The following is a 25,913-nucleotide window of genomic DNA, read 5'->3' as shown; positions in this document are numbered from 1 at the left end:
TCATCAGCTTAACTGCATAGTGGACTGATGTGGGTTTTACTCCCCATAAAGCTGTATGTCAAGCAAAGCGGTTTGTTCACCGCACTCACACGCCAGCCAAACTTCAAAGTCATCGCAGCTTTATGGAAACTGTAGGTTTTATAGTGGAAATACTTCATTATTATGTACTGAGGTCAAAACTCTGTAGTACCAAGCAGCTAAATGGAACTATTTGGTCTGAGTAACAAAAAAACAAAACAAAAGACCCCTACAGGTTAGCCAGTTACTAGGTTTTGCTGTGTGATGTACAGTAGTCAGCCAGGAGCCCACCCGTCAACCTGTATTTTACTCCTTTCATCTCTGAACAGCCCAAGGTGGTGGAACAGTTCTCGGCATGTTTCCCCACTACAGACTTTAGGGCTCTTGTATTTACCTCTGTGTCCTGTCCTTCCTTCTGTACCAGTGCTAGAAGCTTCCTTCTTCTGCCTCATCTGCCACAGCCTTAAGCACCTTTCTGAGCCCGAAGCCAGGGATTCCTAGGTACTTTAGGAAATGCGGAGTTAATGGTCTCCTGAAGCCTTTCAGCTGACTTCCATATGATGGATGATTGCCCTTACTGTCCTTCGGTACATTTGCAAGCTTTGTGTGCGACTCCTTCTTCACTCGGGCAGTCTCCTTTCCCTCCTCACACAGAATAGTCCGTGATCGCTGTCTTAGCAGAGGTGAATCTGAGGATGATGTCTAGCTGGAAAAGTTGTACTTTCCTATGGGAACTGTTCTTAATGATCCAGAGCTCTCCTTTCTCATCCTGCACTGGTTCCTACAGTGTTAGAGTCACGTGGCGGGCCCTGTTTGCGATTCAGAGACCTTTGTAGCTGTTGTGGAGCTGCTTATCTCGCCATCTGTAAGAGCCTTGTGACACTGATGCTTCGAAATGGTAAAAAAGATGCTGCGGCCATAGGTTCTGGTGATCACTGACATGGCTGGCTTCTTCTGAATGTTGCCATTATATTAACCTGACTGATCTGACCACGACACCTAAAGCACAAAAATAATAATAATAATTTCTTCTGAAACAGTCCATCCTCTGATCTGCTGACTTAGCCTTTGGGGACAGTGCTTTTGGGTTTCCAGTACAGTCAGCACATATCCAGGCCAGGACTTCCTGTTGCGTCTGGAGATTAGTACGAGTGCAGATAAATTTTGAAGAGCAAATAAAAGCTAAATCACTATTAGACAGTAGTTGATGTGAGATTCCATTTCTGCAGATGCAATCCCTTTTTTACTGTCCACATGGATGATTTACCTGCATGCAATCAAAGCAGGCCCCAATATGATTGGCCAACACTGCTACAACAGAATAAACCAGAAAGCTCCAGGTACCAGAAATCTTATCCTTTGCCTGAAAATTCCGCATATTCACCTTCATAAAGATATCTTCAAATTAATTTGGATGTATTACACTATGGCAGATTATAGGACTCTTATTTTTTTATTGTAAATTTGAGTTACTATGTGTTCATACCAACTGCTTATAGTGTAACAGAATTAAGGCTTAAACACTCTGAAATGACTACAGGGCTAAAGTCACTGTGCATAACTAACTACTGATGTCCAGATGAAGAGCTAAGAGCAGATTACATACATTTTGTTAATGCCTTGAGCAGCTAATATGTGTAAAACATATATGGATGCAAACACGCGCAATCACTGTTGCTGTCGGAGACGCCGCAGGTCAAAATGTAAGTAATGTGCTCAGTCAAACAGCACTGACCTCTTTTAGTACAACAGCGCGTTGCTTCCATTCTAATGTGTGGCTCTGAATAATTTACATTACAAGCCAAAGGGTTAATCAGACTGATGGTGTGTCTGCACATTGCTACAGTACATTGTGCGTAAGCCGTGCCACGCTGGGTTATGTAAAAGTGGCTCTCAGGCATAATTTCTCTTGATGAGGTGACTATTATTTATGAAGTATTTGTATTTTTGTCCTCTGTTGAAATGTCAAGAGTGTCTCATTTATTTTGTGGTATACCCCTTGGTGCAATGGTTGAGTCAGAGATGGGGAAATGCAGCGGTCAGATCAGTTAGCTGTGCGTTGACAGATCGCCTGTTTGATTTTGATTAAGTGAAATGAGATTCATTTATGGTGTTCATAAAATTGGATTGTTTTACTTCCTTATCAGTTAATGAATTTGTTTATGTAATCCTCAGATGCTGACTTTATTTACATTAGTAATATTTAAAGAATTTGTTTGAGTTTTGGGCTTAATTACTATTTCTTTACTTTTTGCTGAGAATCAGTCGAAACTGAACCTGCTGTAGCGTCTTGTGGGGTTTAGGCTGAGATGTTTTGGCGCTTTGAATGCTGGCAAGATGCACAAAGCTGTCAGAGGTGTCAAAAAAGGCATTTTTTCTCTGAGCAAGCAAGAAAAACAGATGGTTGGGGGAAAAGAAAGGATGTGGGCAGAGATTTGGGCGGGACAAGGAAATAAGATAGGCACTGGAGAGCTTTGGACACACTGGTTCTGTTTTTAGGAAGACATGAAGTTTATTTTTGTAAAAGGAAGATTCGACTCTGTGCTTTGTTGTTCTTTATTTTATTGTGACACTCGACTTGATGTGTCAAATATGAAACCCTGTGTTGCATCAGTTGTTTCTTCATGTCATATTTTGACATTAGCAGGGCAGCTTTGATCACCTCTTTAATTCAAAGGGTGGAAAGGTTTATGCTGCTGCACGTAGCTTAAAATAATTTATTAACCAGGGTGGATTTGCTGACCGCGTATACCCACCTTCACACGGACTCAGCAACTAACATTTAAAGCCATCTGCGATGGTCCGCTGAGCAGCTCCACAGGAGAGACAAGATGCTAATTCCCCAAAGATACCTTTGCAGCAGCATTTGGAGTATTTGAGAGTGAGTCATTCACTCCCCCCTCACACACTTCCCTCGTATGTGACTTTCATCCTAATCCCTGACTTCAGCTTTAAAAGTGAAGGCTTTTTGGCAGCAAACAGCCTCAAAAAACCGTCGGCTGTCACACCATCTGCATAATGATGCTGAAGCGCGCTGAAGTTTGCTGCAGTCATCTATCACCTACATAGCATTATCCACTATGTCACTTTGACCTGCTTCCACCCAGTGGTAACTCTTACAGATGCTTCTGAATCGTGGGTAGTAAATGTCACACGGAGGTCAATGAGAGAGGTTATGTAATTAAAAGACGTTTCCCAACTTCCATTGTTCCTCATCAATGATCGAAGCTGGAGGCTGCTTCACAGCTCGCTCACTGACGCTGTTGGGAAAGGGTTGCACGGGTGGGGTGTTTTCCGTAGTTGGATTATGTAATGGAATGTGAGTGCAATGGAATAAAATAAACAACCAATCTTAAGCATGAATGGCGTTTATGTGTTGGTGCTGTAAGATAGCGGTGTCGTGGAGTTATTGGTGGTTTCTGGAATTCCAATCAGTCCACGTGGCTAATAAGCATAAGACACACGTGGCATTTATGTCAATCCAGAGTATGCTCGTAAACTGTAGACTTCACGGTAAAGCATCCCCCCAGTTAGCTACTGTGTTGACAACCAAAGCAGTTTTCGTACCAGTCTGCAAACATGTTTATTTCTGCTGTCAAGTCGGGGATTTGAACTCGGGTCTCTGTGGGGATTGATTTGCTTCGAGAAGCTGCAGTTTCTGGCACTTAATCTTTGGCTTCATTTTTCAGCCCCAGAGGTTGCAATTTGGTCTGAAGTGAGAATGCAAATGTTTTTAAAATGACTAGTGAACCCGCTGATGAATTAATATTATATTATTACACTTTTCTTGTGCATGGCAGCGACTCTCTCTTCTCTAACTGAAAGGAAGAAACAGATCACTGAGCACCGATTTGAGCGTCTTGCCCTCTGGTAAATGTGATGTTAAAATACAAGTGAACTTTTTCTCAGTGTGGAATCGGGGTTAATTGGACTGTGTTCAAAGTTTGGATTAGCGTACAGAAGGCTTCATTAACAGCAGTTGGCACTTGAAAAGCCTTTGTTTGTTTCACAAATTAAGCCGTATGATATGTAAAACGCATTTAGGAATCAGCAACCTGCCGATGTCGTTCGTGATTCGTTAACGTTAAATTGCATACCAGTTCCTGTCTTTGGTTTATCTCGAGTAACATCTGCCTCTGTTTCTGGCTGCTCATGTGGAAAGTACAGCTGTAATCACTAAGAGTGCAGAGTCTATGCAAGGAAGAGAGAAAAAACACTGAATCAGGAGCCGTGTTTGTTGGAGACCTAGCTGCACATCTTTGCTTCTGCTAGTGGGGAGAAGGGGTCATTTCAAGTTATCACCCTCCATTTCTCTGAGATTTCACTTTCTTAAAGCATTGTTTCATTTCAGACATTCTCACAGTTCAAGAGCCAGCAGCGTTCTCCGTGCTGTCACATCTTTTTTTCCTCTTCTGCTCATGATAGTTAGCGGAGGAGGCAAGGCAGAATCCCCAGAGCAGATAGTAGCAGGAGCTGAATATTCTTAAACTCAAATTGATGCATTTGCTGCTGCTAAATTAGCGGTAGCATACACTCGCCCCCTGAGAGACTAGGCGGCACGATGGCTAGTGTAGCCTCTGCTCCTCCTCTGTTGTGATACTCGGTCATAAGACACAAGAGGGAGGAAACACAAGGTGACTCACAGCTTATGTAACAAATCTTACACTGTGTTAACAAAAAGAAACCAAAGCTGTTATACACACACTTCGTAGATTCTCCAGTTTGATATGCAGTGTTTGTTTTTTCTTACTGCGCATTTTACTGTATTTGTATTGCACGAAACCAAGGATGGAGTGTACATGGTGGGTAATATTAGTCAATGCAATGCGACGGTGACCCAGACATTACTCATGTATTGACGTTTTGGGATCACTAAATTCTGCCGAGGCCATTCATTTGTAACAGTCAGCTTTACTTAGGATAAATCAATACGGGGTCCTGAGGACCAGATAGAAGTTAGACGTGTTTTTGTAAATATGGAGAGCACGAGGAGTATTTGATTCAGGGTGTATTGAATAGGCATGACATAGAATGGCGTGGTGTTTGATTTCGTTATAGAGAAGAATGTATTTCACTGACCTTCAGGGACTTGAGCGTCAACCCAATATTTCACGAGGCGTGTGAAATGGAGAATTAAATATGTAAGACCATATTTTTTGTTGATCGCTTGTTTTCTCCTAGATAGAAAGTTCTGCAGTTTGTGGGGTGGAAAAGCTCCTGATCCAAAGCTTAACACATTATCCATCAAATACGGTGAAGGAAATGTTACAGCATGGTCATGCACGGCTTTGCAGCGGAACTGGGACACCACATGTTTATTGATGATGTGACTGGTGATTGGAGCAGCAGGATGAATACTAAAGTGTACACGGATTGAAGATGGGTGTTACAGTTACAGCGAACTCTCTGGACTCAAAACCTTTTTGTTGATAATTTTACTGGTCTAATTTATTCTGTATTTTAACTTGTTTATGTGCTGTTTTAATGGCATTTAATATTATTTAATGTGACCACTGGTCTGTGTCAGGCCCTTCGTAAATACAGGGAGTGCAGAATTATTAGGCAAATGAGTATTTTGTCCACATCATCCTCTTCGTGCATGTTGTCTTACTCCAAGCTGTATAGGCTCGAAAGCCTACTACCAATTAAGCATATTAGGTGATGTGCATCTCTGTAATGAGAAGGGGTGTGGTCTAATGACATCAACACCCTATAGCAGGTGTGCATAATTATTAGGCAACTTCCTTTCCTTTGGCAAAATGGGTCAAAAGAAGGACTTGACAGGCTCAGAAAAGTCAAAAATAGTGAGATATCTTGCAGAGGGATGCAGCAGTCTCAAAATTGCAAAGCTTCTGAAGCGTGATCATCGAACAATCAAGCGTTTCATTCAAAATAGTCAACAGGGTCGCAAGAAGCGTGTGGAAAAACCAAGGCGCCAAATAACTGCCTATGAACTGAGAAAAGTCAAGCGTGCAGCTGCCAAGATGCCACTTGCCACCAGTTTGGCCATATTTCAGAGCTGCAACATCACTGGAGTGCCCAAAAGCACAAGGTGTGCAATACTCAGAGACATGGCCAAGGTAAGAAAGGCTGAAAGACGACCACCACCGAACAAGACACACAAGCTGAAACGTCAAGACTGGGCCAAGAAATATCTCAAGACTGGTTTTTCTAAGGTTTTATGGACTGATGAAATGAGAGTGAGTCTTGATGGGCCAGATGGATGGGCCCGTGGCTGGATTGGTAAAGGGCAGAGAGCTCCAGTCCGACTCAGACGCCAGCAAGGTGGAGGTGGAGTACTGGTTTGGGCTGGTATCATCAAAGATGAGCTTGTGGGGCCTTTTCGGGTTGAGGATGGAGTCAAGCTCAACTCCCAGTCCTACTGCCAGTTTCTGGAAGACACCTTCTTCAAGCAGTGGTACAGGAAGAAGTCTGCATCCTTCAAGAAAAACATGATTTTCATGCAGGACAATGCTCCATCACACGTGTCCAAGTACTCCACAGCGTGGCTGCAAGAAAGGGTATAAAAGAGGAAAAACTAATGACATGGCCTCCTTGTTCACCTGATCTGAACCCCATTGAGAACCTGTGGTCCATCATCAAATGTGAGATTTACAAGGAGGGAAAACAGTACACCTCTCTGAACAGTGTCTGGGAGGCTGTGGTTGCTGCTGCACGCAATGTTGATGGTGAACAGATCAAAACACTGACAGAATCCATGGATGGCAGGCTTTTGAGTGTCCTTGCAAAGAAAGGTGGCTATATTGGTCGCTGATTTGTTTTTGTTTTGTTTTTGAATGTCAGAAATGTCTATTTGTGAATGTGGAGATGTTATATTGGTTTCACTGGTAAAAATAAATAATTGAAATGGGTATATATTTGTTTTTTGTTAAGTTGCCTAATAATTATGCACAGTAATAGTCACCTGCACACACAGATATCCCCCTAAAATAGCTAAAACTAAAACTAAAAACTACTTCCAAAAACATTCAGCTTTGATATTAATGAGTTTTTTGGGTTCATTGAGAACATGGTTTTTGTTCAATAATAAAATTATTCCTCAAAAATACAACTTGCCTAATAATTCTGCACTCCCTGTAAACGTTACTTACGAGGCTGTAGTCTCTGCACAGATTCATCCAAATGCTACAAAACTGAGGAGTTTCTCAAGGGAGAATCTTCAGTGACCAAATCATTCACCTGATCTCAACCCAACAGAGCAGGCTTTTCAGTTACTGAAGACAAAAAGTGAAAGCACAAAAACCCACAAAAACACCCACAAACAAGCAGCAACTGAAGGCGGCAGTAAAGGCCTGGCAGAGCATCTCAGGGGAGGAAACACAGCATTTGATGATTTCCATGGGTTTTAAACCTCAGGCAGTCATTGTCTGCAAAGGATTTTCATCCGAGTATATAAAAGTAGTTTGTCCCATTACTTTTGAGCTTCTGAAAACGAGGGCGTGTATAAAAAATGCTGCAGTTCCTAAACAGCTAATGCTATGCTTTTGTTCTAGCTCTTGAACTAAGGAAGTCTGTGGTGGTGCACAGAACCTAGGAGGAGGAAACTGAGTGTAATTTGGAGGAAGATGGCTCCTTGAGGAAGCTCAGAGAGATTTAATGCATCCTGGCGACTGTGTTGAATACAGATATGAGTATGACACACATAGACTGAGTTGCACGTATGCCCAGCAGATACCACGTGGTCCACAATACAGACCCAGCTAGTCTTTTTTAAATGCACAGCTAATAGTTCATGTTTCATTGTGTAACTGGTTTGTTGGGTGTTATTGATTTGACAATAAGTAAACATGGGTTTGCTGGTGACGGCAAATATATTTTATTCCATCAGGTCAGAGAAATTTGGGGATACCGGAACAAACTAATAATTGGTGTGTCCCGTCAGCCTCTGAGCAGCTGCTGTCTGGTCCTGCACATGCACATGGTGTTAGTCTGCAAACAGTGTGCAGTGAAAGTTGTTTAGCCTGATGTGCAGATTGTCACTAGTAGCTAACTTAGGCTGCTCCTTCTTCTTCCATCGCTTGTGCGATATTTCAAACTGATCTGCTGTCAAAAAATGCAAAAATGATGGCTGTCTTGTTTTAAAGACACATTAAAAACACGAAGTCGGTGACGAACATTTTGATGTACCTGCGACTGCTTCATTATTTGACTATAATGAATGCTCATAATGTGAAGCTCCAGCTACAAAGAAATGCTGGTTTGCATTTGTAACCGGTAATTTTGACTATAGAGTTCACAATTATTCAAATTTATATACTATGTAATAGGGCTGCACGATTTTGCATAAAATGAGAATCACGATTTTTTGGCCCAGAATTGAGATCACGATTCTCTCACCATTTTCTTTTCCAGTATAAATATTTATTGCACTTATTAACTGCACATCAACTTTGTAACAGTTGAGACTGAACATAAAAACAATAAATAAACATAAAAACAACAAATGTCTCACGTTTTGTCGTTGCCGCAAATGTTGTACTGCTTGAAATTCCGTCTCCACCGTTGCTCGACACTGCGTGTACAGAGCAGGTAGTGCAACAATAGAAAAATAGTTGCGGGACGGCACTGTGTAGCGTTTGTCTAGGATGTTGATCATTTTCCTAAATCCCCCGTTTTGCACAGTGTTGATGGGAGCCATATCTTTGGTCAGGTGATAAGTGATAGCCTCCGTAATTTCTTTGTGCCTGCGGGAGTTCGACGTGTATAGGGAAGCGCTGTATAAGGTTCCCGTTATTGATGTTTGGGTGGTTGACCGGGACGGATTTTCTCCTGTCACTTTCTCGTCATCCCTGATGTCTTCTCTGTTGTTTTTTTAGCAGCCAGCTTCTGTATCACGTGGTATAAGGCTCCGCCCTTGTCATCTGTTGAGCAGGAAGAGTGAGCGCTTGTTTTCATGCAGATTACGTCCCGGATCAAAATGCGGTACAATCGTCGTCTTCTTTTTTTTTTCTCTTTTTTTTTTTTTTAATCGTTGTCATTTGGAAATGAGATCGCACATAAGTATGAATCGAGATTGCGATTTTCTAACGATTAATCGTGCAGCCCTACTATGTAAAGTATAAATGATATTGCAGTGATTTCATAAAGTGGATTATGGGTTAACAGCCACAGTGTTACTCTTAACACACACATTTAATGGAACTTGTGTGAGAGCATTATTCCTCATGCACTTTTCCTGGTGTCAGCGTTAAATGTGTTACTGACTCTTAAACTTTGTGGCATTTGCTCTTTTCGCTCTTTGTCACTGTTGAAGGACAGGTTTGCAGGGAAGTGTGAGACGAGTAACTTTAATTCATTTAGAAGCCTGCCATTCACTTTCAGTCCATGCTAACCTTTCTAGTGTCAACTCTGCCTGTTGTTTTCGGGACACCTCTCTGTCTCTAACAGTTACTAATGCGATTGGACAACGGCTCAGCATCTGCTCCCTGTTTACAAGTCTCCTCGGATGTGTTGCGTGTTTCTTGCCACTGTTTGTTCGTTGCTGCTGTGCTGTGTCTCGCTGCTGGTCAGAGTCGAGCGAGCCGCCCGGGGCGGGGTTAGGGATGGTGGCCGGGCAGTTTCTTCACATGCCGTGGTGATCCGTGACTGTGCTGGATGCCGGGAGAGATTCTTGACCTTGATTTGTTTCATTTCTGCTCCGGCATGATTTTCCAGCATCTCTTCAGAAGAAGTCACGTCAGCTCTCTTTAAGAAGTAATACACTCTGTGCGTGACACTATAGTCCATAACACGACGATGACAAATGGGCTGTTTGTTTTAACTGGACACAACATCACCGTAATATCTCAGTATTTTTAATAGCTATTTAGATATGTGTGAGACTGATGCAGCAGAAATGTGTCCAGGACCTTTACATGTCACACATTTTATTAATAATCTTCTTTTTTCTCCTTTAGGTTCGGCGTGTGGTAAATAGCTGCTGTCCCTCAGAGTTCTCTGCACAACGGTGAGTTCAGCAAAAGAAGCTTTTTAGTGCTTTGCTGTAGAAATGTACCACTACGCTCTCGTCATCTATTGTGGAGACAATCTAGTCAACAAAAAATATGTTTGGAACATGCGAGACACGTTCGGTATTATATATAAGGTGACATCTGCTGACTACAGGACTCATTCAAAGCTGGAGTCCCTCCAGTGATGGTGGCCAAATGAGGGGTAACATTACCTGTCAGTGAGAAATGAAGCGGCTTCGTGTTCGGTACGAGACAGAGTTCATAAACAGCGGTGTCAGTTATATCGGCGCATGATGCCAGCACACATCACTCCTGGTATTCAGCTTTACAACACAGTGGATATTCGCAGTTTCTCTTCCCCTTTTCATGTCTTTTTTTCCCATTCGGTGTATCTGCTCCAGTGTTTCTATTTTTAGAATTGCTCAAGTACCGGGGGATCCTGCACTCTTCCCCCTTTCCTTTGCTACATCTCCTCCATTTACCCCCATTTCAGCTGAATGTCACAAGCCCTGCTCCTCTGCGTCAGGTTGATTCATTGTAAGCCGTGCAAATATGTGTATATGTTGCAGCTGTGCAGTAAAAACAAATTTTAAAAAGTCATCAGCGTCGTTGACTGTTGGGGTCTTTAGGCGACCAAGACGACACCGACTCATGTCAGTGGTCGATGTTTAGCTGTTGTTGTTTTTTTCCTCATCATTCAAAGAACTTGGCTTCGATTTTTAAGTGTTATTTTATATTTTTTTATAACGACTATTATTGATTTATTCATTTTTGTTACAATAAAAACAAGTGAACACACTTATTGGTTTACTTTTGCAATAAAACGCCCCTGCTGGTCATTAGAAAGCATGCAGGCACTTATTTGATATATTTTATATGTTATATACAGCACAGTCTGGATTTTGATTTCACTTAGTACCTGGAGGTTTGGATATCTTGGCCTCTGCTGTCCCAGTTTTGATCAGTATAAGCCTCTTGCTGGTGCCTATTTTATGGTTGAGCACGTCTTTAAAGCAAGATATCTTAAGTTGAATAGATACGTTATCTCTGAGAGCCAGGGATCGCTCCGACCTGGGCTGTGCTATTGACAAGAGGAGACATTTACCGTCCTCCTTGTGCGCCTCCTAAATAGTCTTCATTTTCATGCTGGGTGCCCGGCGAGGAGGAACTGTCAGGAAGCGAAGAGGGCCATCTTGAAAAGACTCTGATCGCCGCGTTTCACAACATGAGGCCTTCCCCCGCGGGGCTCAGGTGAAGGCACCCTGCAGAGAACTTCCTAAGGACTGTTTCATTTATCCCAGGGTGAAGGTGGTGGCGTAAAAAAGTATAGAAAATCATGAAGCATCATGGCCAGCTATGTCTGGCTTCGTCATCTGCTGCTCCCGCTGAGCAGACACTCCTAAACCGCAAACATCTACCTCACGGCTCGACAAGCATTCGCATCTGAATCGACCCCAAACGCACACACACGAATACAGACACACAATGCACATTTGGCGACACAAGCACATATTTGTTTGCTTACATCTTCTAATTAAAAAACAGCCCCTTTCCATACAGACATGCAAGCCAGACCTGCTGTTAATTTCCATTATTTGTAATGCTAAATTTCCAGCCAATGCCTTATTCTCTGTGTGTGTGTGTGTGTGTGTGTGTGTGTGTGTGTGTGTGTGTGTGTGTGTGTGTGTGTGTAACATTCTCGTAGTTTCTGTGATTGGAAACACAGCCAGCAGTATTGTGCCTCACCGCCATTATAGTAATGAATATTTAGTGCGGTGTTGGCGAGATAGCTGACACTGACCCAGCTACGATGTGATGCGATGCTGCTGGGTGAAAAAGCATTTGACAGCATTTCTGTATTTTTTTTAGTATTTTTCAGCGAGCAGGCGATGTGCACAGTGACCAAAGCACCAGATTTAAGAAGAAAAGGTAGCTCAGCTGTAGACTTTGTGCTGGTGCTGCCGAGGTTACTCCTTCAGATGATTGAATCTTTATGACCAAAAGAACTAGGCTAGACATATTTCATAGGTGTCATAAGTACACCGTTTTTATACATGTGTAAGCAATGCAGCAGCGCACATTTGGAGGGCTACACGACCCATGTATCAGGGAGGGAATTGGGAACAGGCCAGTAAGTCACTTTGAATCTAAAAATAGGAAAATTGTTTCTGTTTATTCAGATTTGACTGACTCCAATTACGAGTATGATTCTTCACCACATCTGCCGGCTGCAGTGTAAGCGATCCAAACTCCAGTTTGTTTTCCCGAAACCAACATCCACCTGCTCGTCTCACGTCACATGGCATCTTTGTGTCAATATCTCTCTGTGCAACTTCCTCTGTCACCTCATATATTTCTGTCCAGCGTGTTTCTGACCAGTCTGACGCTGACCAGATGCAGAAGATTAGATGACCACATGTTTTAGTTACAGGAACCCTGTAACAAGCCGAAAGCAGATGTGGTCTCCGTTGCTCAGGAAACAGATCAAACTTTTCCTGAGGATCCGAAGCAAAGTTCGATGTTTCCACAATAAATCTTTTTTAATATGTAAAAAGTCAAATATTTTAAATATTTTGCTAGAAAAATGAGAAAACGCGCAGCTGTTTATTGAAACATTTGCAAACAGGCCTGTTTTTGTTTTTGTTTGGCAAAAACTGTTTGTAAAATTCTAACGAGCTTGAAAGTCAATATTTGATATGAACGCCTTTATTCTTTAGCACAGTCTGAGTCTTTCTCTCATTTCTTTAAGCATGTTCAGGAAGAGTCCTGCAGCCTCTGTGAAGGACAGTCAGAGCTCTCCTCTGCATGTTTCTGCCTTTTGTTCTGTTCTCTGGTCACACACTGCTTCAGTAGGGCTGAGGTCCGGGCTCTGGGGAGGCCAGTCCATGACTGATGGTGTCCCACTCTGTGTTTTTCCATCCGGGTGTCCTTTTACTGCATTTGGGATCATTGTCGTGCTGAAAAGTGAATCTGCTGCCAAACCCTTTGTAGATTCTGACGGTACTTCTCTGTGTTTATATTTTCATCCGTCTTGATCTCCAGCACCTCAGGCTGAAATGCTGCCCCAAACCGTGTCAGAGTTTTCACCGTACTTTACAGATGGCTGCATGTGTTCACTGTAATATCTCTCTTCTGTATTCTTCTTTTCATATTCACACACTTCAGCCTTTTCTCCCTGCTTGACAGCCATCCTTCTACTGAGACCTTTTCTGATCAGGTTTCGGTGAACAGCAGATGGATCAGCTGAAGGAACAGGTGCAACTCTCAGGTCCTTACTGGATGTTTTCCTTTTTCTTAAGGACATGACTTTCAAATACTGTTCATCTGCTGCTTTTATCCTCCACTCATCCAGTTTCATCAACATTTTTTAGGACACTGCGAACCTGCTGGGAAGTGTCAAATTTTCAGCTAATAGCTCTTTGGGAATCACTTTGCTGCCTCTTAAACGGCTTTATCTTTGGTATTTTGCATGCATTCAGTGAAATAAATCAAAATGAATTTCTCAAGCTCACGTTGGGAAAAAAAAAATCTGTTTCTTTGGAAGCAAAACGTAAAGAAATGAGGGGAGGCTCAAGATGCTTGCACAGTACTGTACTTTGGGCCAATGTCTTTACTCGTAGCAGCTTGTCAAGTGTGTCTACCTAAAAAATCAAATCCAGAGAAACACAAGGAACAAGTTATTCAGTCAAAGTGAAAGCCTGGCTGGAACAGTATTAGTTTTATTGGTAGAGAGGAGACGTGATTGTGTAAAATTGGCTTCTGCCTCAAAGTTCCTTCCATCATCTGTCCTCTAATCTCAGATTCTCATCCTCATAAATCATTTCCCTCTGATGTTGCTCTTGGAAAGCAGCTGATTAGGATGCTTTGCTGATGAGCACAGTGTGCTGTGTGAAAATCAACATCAGCATTGTAAAGTATCATAAAATAAACATCGCCTTATTTCTTAATAGAATTATGTTCCAGTGTTTTGGCTCGTCTCACTTCAGATGCCTCATATGTTGTGTGTGATCCAGCAGCCAGAGCGGTTCAGAGCACCGGATCGCTTTGATTAACGCGTCTTTATATGTGAAGAACGCATCTGGAGCTGCTTTTTTTCACACTTATTACCGACACCCTGTTAAGCTGCTTGTCGTTTTCTTTTTTTCCAGCATGTAACTGGTTATTGAACTTGTCTGCCCGTCCATCCTCGCCTTTGACCACACCGACGGCGAAGCGTCCGGTATCAAAGCCCGCATTTTTTTGGAAGCTGGAAAGCAGTGACCAGATGTGAAAACAGTGCAGTCATTCAGACAAATCTGCAATAAGCAGCTGCTGTCGCTGATAGTGTAGATGCAATCCTGCAGACTCAGTCTGCTTAGTGTTTCAATGACATCTGTTTTAAACCGCACAAACTGCCAGACAGAGCGTTAGACCATGATTGAACTTTTTATCGCTACAATGGCGGGATTGTGTTTACATATCTTCACTTTAACAGCAGCTCTGTATACCTCTTGGATAAATTATTAGGTAGGTATTATTATTTGGTTCTGACATATTGTAAATATAGTCACTGTAGGTATGACTCTACACTTGTGGCATGTAATAGAACCCCTTGGATAATATACAGGTGTATCAGAAAGAATCATCTGATTTCAAAGTGCTTTAATTCTGCAGCCATTCACTGTTTAAACTTTACTTCAGACATTTATGCCATTCATGTCTGAATAGGGCTTCCTGTCATATTAAAGTTCGTCACGTGACGTCATGTTTTAAGCACTCTGCTCAAAAGTTATTTGCCATATTGGAGATATGATACAACCACCAGAAAATGTGCATTTCCTGACTGGCTGCAGGGGTTCCTGGAGGTTGCTGGCTGTTGCTAAAGGGTTGCAAAAAAGTTTCTGCACCAAACGTCTCAGATTGATTGTTTTGGTTATTAACATTTTGCCACATTTGCCTGTAATTAGCTTGTAGTTAGCAAGTATTTATAACTGCTAAATGAGCAGTAACTAAACTTTAGAAAGTGTCATGTATAAAGAAATTGTAGAAGGTTCACCTTCAGAGGAAAACTTGTGCCTCAGCGCTGCACCAACATGTTTGAAAAAGCATCATTTTTACCTTGAACACAAAGAGAATCTGCTTCCTGTTCATGTTGCACTTTTTACAGTTTCACAACTCCTCAGAGAGTCGCTGGATCATGTTTGTGGACACGTCTATAAACTACAACCGCACCAGTATGCTAGTGACCAAATCCCAGAAGGTCGATTGTGTTCATCTGGACGTTGTTTTCAGAGGGAGAAATGTTTCGTCATTCATCCAAGTGACTAAAGCGATCACAAGGTTTTTGCCAACTGTTTGGGTAATACACATTTTTTCCGGTGGTTGCCAGATGGTCGCAGCGCAGCCTGTGTGACTGCTGCCTTATTCATTTGATCTTACATTGTCACCATGATTGTCATGCATTCAAAATGGCAGACGAATCAGTGTCACGAGATACTGTAAGTGCTCACATGTCTGTGGGAAAGCGGTGCTCTGTCAGTCAACTATTTCAGGTCATACTGATCAAGTCCGTTTCATGGATTTTGGCTAACGACTTGTGATTGACCAGTTGTTAGCCGGCTAGTGTGCAGATTCACAGTAAGATCCACTCGTCACTCTTACAATCACATCACAAAACACCAAGACAGCTAAAGGGCTCATATGGAAGCTTCAACATGGAAACTAATGGGTGTTAGCTGCATCCACCTTTTAGATTTCCTGTAGTAGAATCTCTTCACAACAATAATCCTGCTTGTTCATGACGAACTTGAACTGGTCTTATTCTATAACCCAGTGCATGTGAGTGCAGAAACCACAGGACAGTTTGTGTTGCAGGTTTTAGTGAATTTCATTAATGAAATGATGAAAATCCCAAACCCCAAAAAACAAATGAGTAATTAAACAAATTTAATATTTTATCTTAAATTGTTGTGCAAATGATGCATCCTCAGTGTCATATAACCATATGGATTGCTTCTTTGTGCCAGCTGTATATTGAGCTTCTTTATTCATTTGCACATACATCCACAAATTGACTTGCTGAAGACAACACCAGCTTGGCAAGCATCACACATTAGTGTACCTCGGATCAGCCCATTTGATCAGACAGACAATTTACACAATAATTACCGACAGACTCGCAGATAAAACCGTACAGTGTTACTAATGGAAGCGCCCCCACAGGAATAAAAATCCATCACCCATGTCTGCGTTGGTTATCTGTCATTCTAAGCATAATTCTCAGATCATTTCAAATGGAAAAACCCTCCTCGGATGTCTGTGCACAGATCTGCAGAGACACATGTTTGGAAATAGCGCACAGAAATCCAAATGTGATCACAGAACACGAGCAAACACACTCACCACGAGCACAGACTACACAGCTGACAGACTCGGGACTATCGCATTACGTTTGCAGAGATAAAACAAAGGGTGGTGGTCAGCACTTCACCTTCAAACTGACATCTAATTGATGTAAAATATGAAAGCGAAGATTATTTTCACGACCAGCCTCGTGTTTGGCTCCGTTGTGACACTGCGAGATGGATTATAAACAATCCGCGACAAAACATAATCAGAAACACATCACTTAACACACAAACAGCCATCTTTGTGTTTTTGAGAACATCTGCTGCAGTTTTTGGGGGATTTCAGTATCACCTTGGTAGCTAACGTTAGACTGAAATATGAACTGAAATCTGCAAGTTATGCTACGTCTCCTTTTTTAATTAAACATCTTGATTACTTGTTAAGGAAAACAAAAAGTCAGGTTGACAGTGAACAGTTAAAACAAAAAAAATACACAAATTCACACCTCCTTGGCAGAGGTTTGCGCTCTTAAAGGTGCTTGTTGTTGTCGCTGCTGTGCTGTGGGTGGCCAACTATTGTTCTTACTTTGTGTTTCATTCCTGAAAAGATGCATTCTTAAATTAATGAGGCTCATTTAGGTGCCACAGTGGCCCCGAGCCGACATGCTAATGCTTGCCCCGCTAATCAGCCGCCACACCGAGTCGAATCGGCGTGGTGGCTTATCAGATCAGATTGTTTTGGTCTTAACCAGTTTTCACTCAGTCCTGCTGCTGCTGTTATTACTGAATTTCTCCAGCATGTCCGGCAGGGCAGAGAGCCTGTTGTGTGCTCACCTTGATCAGATTACACATCAGAATTAGCATAATTACAGCTGTCAGGGATTTAATTGGCGAGCTATAATTACTGCAGGTTTAAAGAGACTGTGTTTAAAGAGATGCACGTATATATGTATATTCTTGTATTTATTTGTGGATGTGTGGATTTACTTAAACCTAAAAATTAACACTGGATTGTGGATATCATGGTTGTCTCATACACAATAAAGGCAGTGAGTCTCTTAATTTAATGTAGCTGTCATTGATTAAAAATATCTGTTGTCACAGTGCTGCTGCTTTTTTGTTTGCCTCTGGTAAAACCTGTTTTAATATTAAAAAAGGCTATAAAATGCTCGTGTGCAGGAAAAACCCTGTACTCGACTCATTATCCCTGAAGTCCCCGGAGGATCAGTATGTGAGTTCAAACACTAATGAACATCAGAAGAAACATCGGTGCAGGAAAAAAGCAGGGAAGCCCAGCCTTAAGACATCAAAATGGAAATTATGAACAACTTTCTGTTGTTTGATATGTTTGAGATTGACACGGACACCTTTTCTAAGTCTCTGCTTTATTGTTGGTTTTCTGACGGACGTTTCAACTACCCGACTGGTTTTGAAAGGCGTTTTAACCATAATCAGCATAAGACATACAGATAGCCTGGGATACCTAGCTGCAGGATGACAGTCATGCACTTGGTCAATATAAATTCTGCCTGAGTTGCACTTCATAAAGTGTCTTGCAACCAGATTCAGAGATTGCTTAAAATGAATCACAGCGTACCCCCCCTCTGCCTCACTGAGGGTGCAGTCAGTACAAACCAGATGGATTGTATGAAGCTGCTCTAAGGGTAGCAGAGGTAGGGGAGAAGCGGAGCGATAAGAGATGGAGCTGCGGGGTTTCAAATATTAATAGAGACGGAGTGTACACCAGACATTGTGCATGCATGAGCTGTTTTTGTACACTCCAGGTTTTCAACAAGCTACGCACTCCCTACCACCGCATAGTAAACCCATCAGTCTGTAAACAGTGGTAGCCAGGAATCATGGAAGCGTAGATAAATGGACACGAGGTCTGAGATAGATAACGATGATGACATACTTACAGTCAACCCTGCTATATCACCGACGTCCTGTAGTGACGGCACAAGAGCTGTATGTCTGCATCTTATAAGCTATCTAAACAATAATATTATCGTTGTAGCCTTTATCATATCAAAAACCTACCAACTGAAGGAGAAAAAGTGTTATTTTTGCCAACATTACAACTGCGATTATGTCTGTATATTAAACTGCAAGTCTTTTAGGATTTAAAATCGCAGATTTGCATCGCTCTGATATAACTGGTATCAGATAACATAATGCAGTTGCTTGTTTGTGAAGTCCTCCCACGGTTCTGCTTAAAATCTACAGAGGGTGAGAAGAATAGGCAGGAAACAGCCAACTTTTCTTTTTTTTGTTATTTGCCAGATGAGAGAAATAACACTCACCCACAGCTGAGTAAATTTACTGACCATTTTCTGTGTAACCCATGAAACACATAGCTGCTGGCTTTAACGCTGCGGCTCTGTTCTATAGCTTTTCAAGACACTGTTGAATATTTAAGTCAGAGATAAGAGTTGTGGCTCTTGGGATTTTAAAATAGCACTTAAACAAGATGTTTTATGTGGGAATACACAAGTTCTGTTGTTTGCATTTAAATCATATTCGCTAAAAACTTAAAACACTTCTGATATCACATAAATAAACTGCTCACAACTTATCCACAAACCAAGCTTCTCCACCCACAGACTCTTTGACGGGGACAGATCCCCAATAGCACCACTGTCACATCTGGACCTGAAACAGTAGCCATCATTTAACTGTAACCTGCACACAGAGACGAATCATTAAGCCACAAACTGACTTCTGAAATGTCACACAGCTAAAAATATCTCAGGATTTGCTGACATTTTGCTAATTTTAGACACCGACAAAGTGTAGTGAAGCTAATGATTTTAGCTTTTACAAATCTGCGTAGTCTGAAATCTTGATTTTTGTTTTCAGGTTTAAAAATATTAAAAATATAAGAGAAAATAAATCATTTTATTCAGATTTAGCCAACTAAGATTTATCCTGGCAGAGAAAGCCCCATCCTTACACCACAGCAGATTGCTCTCGGTGGGTGATGTTGACACCATGCCTCAAACCACATGATTCACTGTCCCTTACTGTCATTCTCTCCTTTTCTCACACAGGCAACAAAGCGTACTTCAGCAATGCTAGTGTTTGAAAATAGATTTCCCATGCAGTGAAGTTATTTGTTGATGTTCTTTCTTTTTTTTTTTAATCAACTAGCTTAAATGCCAGGTCGTGACATTTCAATTTGTGAAACATTTACAGTGTCTTTGTTGGAAAAACTTTGAAAAGAGTGAATGTCAAAGTTGTAACACCTTGAAATGGGGCGTATTTTTGTTCTGATAAAACAAATGCAGTCGAGTCAGCTCAAATACTGAATAATCACAAACTGCATGCTTTGATTAAAAACAAGCACGTGTATAAATTACAGGTCAAAAGGTGCTTCAGATAGAGTAACTTGCAAAGATTCATTTGGTGCGTGTGTGTGTGTGAGCATGTATTCATATCTTTGTGGGGACACAAATTTGAAGTTTACTATACTTGTGGGGCCCAACAGCCCTTATGGGGACCAAAATCCTGGTTCACACAAGTTTGAAGGCATTTTTGAGACTCAAAATGTGGTTTTAGTGACAGAGTTACAGTTTGGTTATGGTTAGGTTTAGGGTCACGGTCAGGGTTATGCATTCATTTTCATGGTTAGGGTTTGGGTAAAAGGCTAGGGAACGCGTTATGTCAATTAGACGTCCCCACAAGATATGAATACCCAACATGTGTGTGTGTGTGTGTTTCATTATCTCCATTGAGTGAATAACATTTGTGATCTGTAGTGATGTTTTCTCCCTGCGGCACTCGGCCCTTTCAACATGACTGCGTCATGGCGAGTTGGCTGTCACATTTTTCTGGAATGATCTCCATTATATAAGAACTGAAATAAGAGGAATAGCTATGCCAAACTGACATACTGCTAAACACACGTGGAGTTGCTGTCGCACACACTCACGTTTTCAAATGCTCCAGTCGGTCGCCTTACATTGTGGTCAGCACCATACTGGTGGACAAGTCAGTTACCAGCATGTCAAAAAATTATTATTTTACTTTGTTTTGAGATTAATGTTAATAGAAATATTTAAACTAGTTAGCTTAGCGGTCACGGTTTATTTTATAATAAAATGGTTGCGCTATAATATTTATTTTACAGAGCGTGGATGTGGAGGTGATGTCACCCAGTGCTTGTGGTGTTCAAACATTTGTGTTTTGGCTGCCACGATGTAGTTCTCCCGAGTATGACACTCGACTCGACTTATTTTGTAATCCTGGCTGTAAAATTAAAAAATCATTGTCATATTTTAGGATCCATCTGAATTTTCTCTACAGCTCTAGATGACGTCACCTTATATGGATGAAACCTGGAGCGCTAATTTATCAGTGATAACCTGTTAGCTTGGGTGGCAGACTGCATAATAAACGTTGACTAATTAGTGCTAAGCAGCACAGAAAGAAAACACAAGAAAACTGAAGCACAAACTTTGTAAAAGTGATTGTTTAAACACTGCACATCGCTGTGACGCCTGTCAGGATGAGTCTGAAGGTTTTCACTTTATTTTTTGTCATTTTGTCAAAAACCTCTATGTGCTCTGACTGAGGAAGCAGCAAAGCAGCGTTGGTTATGCAGGTGAAGCATGTAGATCGCTAACCAGAAGCTCCATGTCCAGTTCGTGTGTTTGTGTTACCATTTCTGGAGGGCTCATCAGAAATTAAATGTGCTGTACTGCAAAGGCTGTAACAACATTCTTTCATTTTCTGCTGTTAGCCACTCGCACACTGCACTGACTGGTTTAACTATTCCTGTGAGGACACTGGTTCCTCAGATGCAGGAAGTTTGTTTTGTGTTTGTTCATGTAGTCAGCAACAGAACGTTTGGCCTGCTTTGCTAGTAGATATTTTAGAGTTTGGTGAAGCAGCTTTAGTAATGAAATAACGGTGGACTGTGATCTGATGTCTGCATCTGGATTTAGTTGAGGCAGCTGGTTCCACTGGTGCGTCAATCTGTTACATAGTGATGCAGATACATAACAAAGGAAACCTCAGCAACCAACACATTTTCTGTGATTAAGAATAACTGTGTTTGGCACTGATGTCGCCTTTGTAAAGGTACGAAGGCGACATCGACGCTGTACGACGCTGACCGTGAGGGAAAAACCTAAAAAGCGTCTTTGAAGATTTCATCAGAGCTGAATGGCATTTATCACTTTGACTGGAGAACACAGCGCTTCTTTTGACATTGCAACCTTGCTTGTGTAACGCATCAAGCTGTTCAGCCATTCTGCCATAGCAAGGTTTCTTCAAGCCTGTGAAGTTTGCTGATAAAATTAGCACAGCAAATTAGCAATGATGAGTCACTCATTATCATCCTGGTGTATGTTGGCAGGAGGTGGGTTGTTGTGGGCTGCTACGCCTGTGCAGGTCTTCTATTTACAGGAAAGCAAATGCTCCAAACAATATATGTGGGAAAAAATCAATTTGTTTTCATGATAAGCAGAAGGTTTGCGGTCATAATTATTTTCACAGCTTTCAACATCTAGATTTGCTGCCTACAGCTGACTAAAGCCCGTTGCGCTGTTCTGGTTTGCCCGTGGTGTTTTGCCGAGAGGAGTGTCATTCTGGAGGTGGTGTTCCATGAAAGTTTTGGCAGGATTTCAAACAAGAGCGCTACTCGAAGTAAGCTCCCTGAAATGGAGATAAATGCAGTAGAATAGCTATTTAGTTACTCAGAGCAGCTCTGCTTATTTTGGGGGCTAATCTTTAATTGAAACTACCTCCTGCAGTTTGTTTGTGACACTCTGCACTTGGAGTGCTGCACATTAGGGAAACAATTCAGAGGTTTTAAGAGAGCTGACACTGTTTTACCTGGAATCCAGCAGGTTTTAAAAGAGAGCTTAAAATATGCCTGGTAATGTGTTGTTGAACGAGAATGTTATTAATGCGAATCTTTGACGAAAATAAGGCATTGCAGAACATTTTACTCCCTCGCTTCCTTTCGCAGCGACGTGTTTGCCCATTCGTCCATTTCCCTCCTTTTTCCTGCTTATATTCAGTAAAAACGTATGACCTCTGTAGCTCATTTTAAAACCTACACTCAGATGTGCTGCTGATGTTGTGGTGTTGTCAAATGCCGGTCCATTTGTGCCCACTCAGTCAATATATGAAAAATTGATGCGATAGAAAGAAAAATGTCTGCCTCTTGAATGTTGCATGTCGTAAAATCACAGAAATTTGCTGGCATGTTTAAGTGCTCCTCTAAGCAGTCAGATGACATTATGTATCGTTGGCTGATTTGACGTCGCTCCAGTGGTGGGAACAACTTCTCCTCCCTCCCCTAAACAATCTTCTGCTGGTGTGTTTTTTGCCTGCTACACTGGAGTGAGCATCATTGCCCTAGTGCAGGGGTAGGCAATCTCAGTCCACGAGGGCCGGTGTCCCTGCAGGTTTTAGAGCTCACCTTGGGTCAACACACCTGAATCACATGATTAGTTCGTTACCAGGCCTCTGGAGAACTGCAGGACATGTCGAGGAGCTAATTTAGCCATTTAAATCAACTGTGTTGGTTCGAGGACACATCTAAAACCTGCAGGGACACCGGCCCTCGTGGACTGAGATTGCCCACCCCTGCCCTAGTGTCTCCTTGAGTGTAGTGGAATGGCTGGACAGCGGTTGAAGTCACTCTGAACAGACCTGAGCGGCGGTATTACGGCCCGGGAACACCGGCATCAGCGCTGGGTGCTATCAGAGGCCCAGGGTGAGCTCCAACAGGACCGAAAATAACCAAAAACAGCCCATGACCTCATTGTCTGTTCATGTCAAAAATGTTGCTGCCAATTGTTTGTGTCTGTTTGCCTCTGCTTGCTTCAGCCGCCGCCAACCTTTTAGATGCCGGTTTGTCCCATTATGTCACTTCCTTTCAGCTCTGTTACATCCTGCTTTCTCTCATTCTGCTATAATAACAAGCATCAACCGTACAGCGTCTTTCTCCGGCGTGTGATGAATGCGCGCCTGATCTGGGGGCATTTATGCAACAAACCGCACCTTATTCAGGTTTACTTGTTTTCCTGCCTCTATAGTTGTGTCATCATCGCAGCGTGGCTGTAACCAAGTTCATGTTAGGACACTAGTTATATAAACTCTGCCCGGGGCATTTTACCACACCAGCGCCAGCCTGTTACAGGCCCTACACAGTACACGGAGTGCAACCTCTGCATCAGTTTTCATTCAGAATTTGGGATTAAGAGTGAAAGTAAAAAGCACCAAGACAAAAGAAAGTGTGCGAAACAAGGCTTTCTTTTTTGTCCTCAGTAAAGTTGAATCTCTGCAGCCCACTGAATGTGACCTGGAAGGTCAGGGCTAGCTAAAAACGAACCGCACACGTGTGAGTGCGGGTGTATCGGTTGAAAAGGAACACTGTGTCATTGAAGTCCACTCAAGTTCAATGATGGCAAATCTACCCATAATGCTTTGTAATACACCAGAGAGAGAGTCTCTCTGGGCTGCAAATTACCTCTCACATCTGCTGCTGCTCTGTTCCACGAGTAGCCCGAAATAACACACACACACACACACACACACACATGCACGCACGCACGCGCGCACACACAAACACGCACATGAGCACCAAATTCCAAGAGAGCGGCGATTTGAATTGATTATGCTGTCATAAGTGATGTGATGATGTGCTTAAACAGAGGTGATTGAGGAAGTTGCTTTAATTGATTGTTCTGTCAATCCGGCGAATATGGCTCGCATGCAAATTCTCATGTAGAATTATTGCAGATTGTGGGCACAGCGAAGACAGACAGATTGTTTCATGAATACTCAGTATCGTCTTCCTGTTCAGAAGCATCTATTGTAACAACTTGATGCCTTCTTTCAAACGAGTCAGGCTAATACCGCGGTCCGCGCAGGGCAGTGGCTCAAATGTCAACAACGCAGAGGTGAAATATCGAAATATCGTGACATGCCAGACCAGATCTGCAAAGCAGACCAGAGAGGAGACGGAAAACAAAAAGTGAGCCGAGGTGAGTCCAGCAGACATTTTCCTTTGAAGTTCTAATTTGTTGTTTTCCTGCCGGCAGTGAAGCATCCATGCCTGACAGGAGAATTTGAAGCAAATGGGGCGGATCTCCAGAGCCACACTTCAGACGGGGAAATTTCTCCATTGCAAATTTAATGGAGTTTTCGAGGCGGATATTTGGAGACGGTTTCAGTGAGAGTTGCGGGAGTTTTTTGCAAACGGGGTTACCAGCAACCTGGTGGATATTAAGAGGAGATAAATTGTTAATCGTGTCTAGTAACCAAAGCGGTCACAAGACGAGATAAGGGATCAGCTGTTACTCAGTAGCTGATAGTACAAGTTAATTCATGGATCACATTCATAATGTTTTATTCATGAAATAGTAAAGAAGAACTCACCAAGCTGCAGTATCTGGATGCAGCAGTGTTTATTTTTATCTTTCAGCCATACAGAACCAAACACAACAGTAATATTTAAGAGACCTTCTCTAGTTTCCCACAGAGCAAAGATTTCATGAGAAAATGAATATTTTCTTTTACACGTCACATAGCACAATGACTGCAAGGTGAAATATAAAGATGTAAATATTGCAGGTAAATCAAAAGAAATAAATTGAACACGTTTCTCAAGACTAGAAAACAAAAAACTGTGCATAAAGTTTATTTATTTATAATAATTTATTACTTATTCTCAGACTAGTAGGTGTTCTTGATACACTTATTCAAAAGAAAATTGTGGTAGATATTATTTTGTGATGTTATTGTTGTTAGAAAAAGATTGTAGCCCATAGATAGGATGCTTCTATAAGGTGGATGAATGCTAAAAACAGGTCATTTTAGCCCATTGCTAGGTGGTTTCTAGGCAACAGGGTAACGTCATAACATCTGATGTGGGTCAGAACCTCTAGCGGCTGAAGATGTATGTATGTGCCAAGTTTGGTTGCTCAACTCCTGACGGTGTAGAAGGAGTTTGCAGTCAAAGAAACAAACACACAGAACACAGATTTCTAATGTTATAGGGGCTGATTTTTGTTTCAATAGAAAAACTTTTTTTTTAGGTCTTCAGCCGGAGTTTATTGTAATAAATGATTTAGGTCATCATTTGAAGTTTTCTTTTGGTACCTGTTCAGTTGCAGCTTTCAGGTTCCATTTCATTCATATTTCAACAAAGAAAATGCACTCGAGGTATAGATGGCAGTGAACTGCTTTTCGCTGGCTTGACCTTTCTCTCTCTGCATCCATAAAACACTACATTTTACATTTGCATTTGCTTCTAGCACCATTTTCTCTCTGCCTCCCTGTCTCCTCTCTCACTATCACAGTCTCTGGTTTACCTTCGGTGACCAAATGAGCAAATGACTTTGAAACCATGCTTGGTCAGCATTTTGGCATCCCATTAAGTCATTAGTCCTTCAGCCCACTGTAGAGCTGTCCACCAAAACAGATGAGAAGGACTTACACCTGAGGCTGTTTCTTTTTGAAGCTTCAGAAGCGTAGCATGCTTAATAAAATGCCAAAATGACTATAAATGCTTATCCCTGTTGCCTGTATCAACAAGGTTAAAAATAAAAAAAATCAATTACAAAGATATGTGGATTATAAA

The 25,913-nt window shown here is 41.9% G+C and overlaps 1 protein-coding gene across 1 annotated transcript in view; it reads left to right on the top strand.

Moving 5' to 3' along the window:
* adarb1b (adenosine deaminase RNA specific B1b) overlaps positions 1-25,913 on the top strand; it is a 126,479-nt gene that overhangs the window by 37,214 nt on the left and 63,352 nt on the right. The window contains exon 2 of the mRNA XM_085248590.1: positions 9,936-9,985. The gene's annotated coding sequence lies outside the window, so the exon portion shown is untranslated. The remainder of the gene's footprint in view (positions 1-9,935; positions 9,986-25,913) is intronic.

Source organism: Mchenga conophoros, linkage group LG16 (genome assembly GCF_057382185.1).
Source record: "Mchenga conophoros isolate Kocher_MC1m ecotype Shallow Benthic linkage group LG16, M_conophoros_male_GT1.1, whole genome shotgun sequence".
Taxonomy (NCBI): Eukaryota; Metazoa; Chordata; class Actinopteri; order Cichliformes; family Cichlidae; genus Mchenga; species Mchenga conophoros.
Note: the sequence above shows the minus strand (reverse complement) of the source record. Positions and strands in the feature narration are given on the sequence as shown.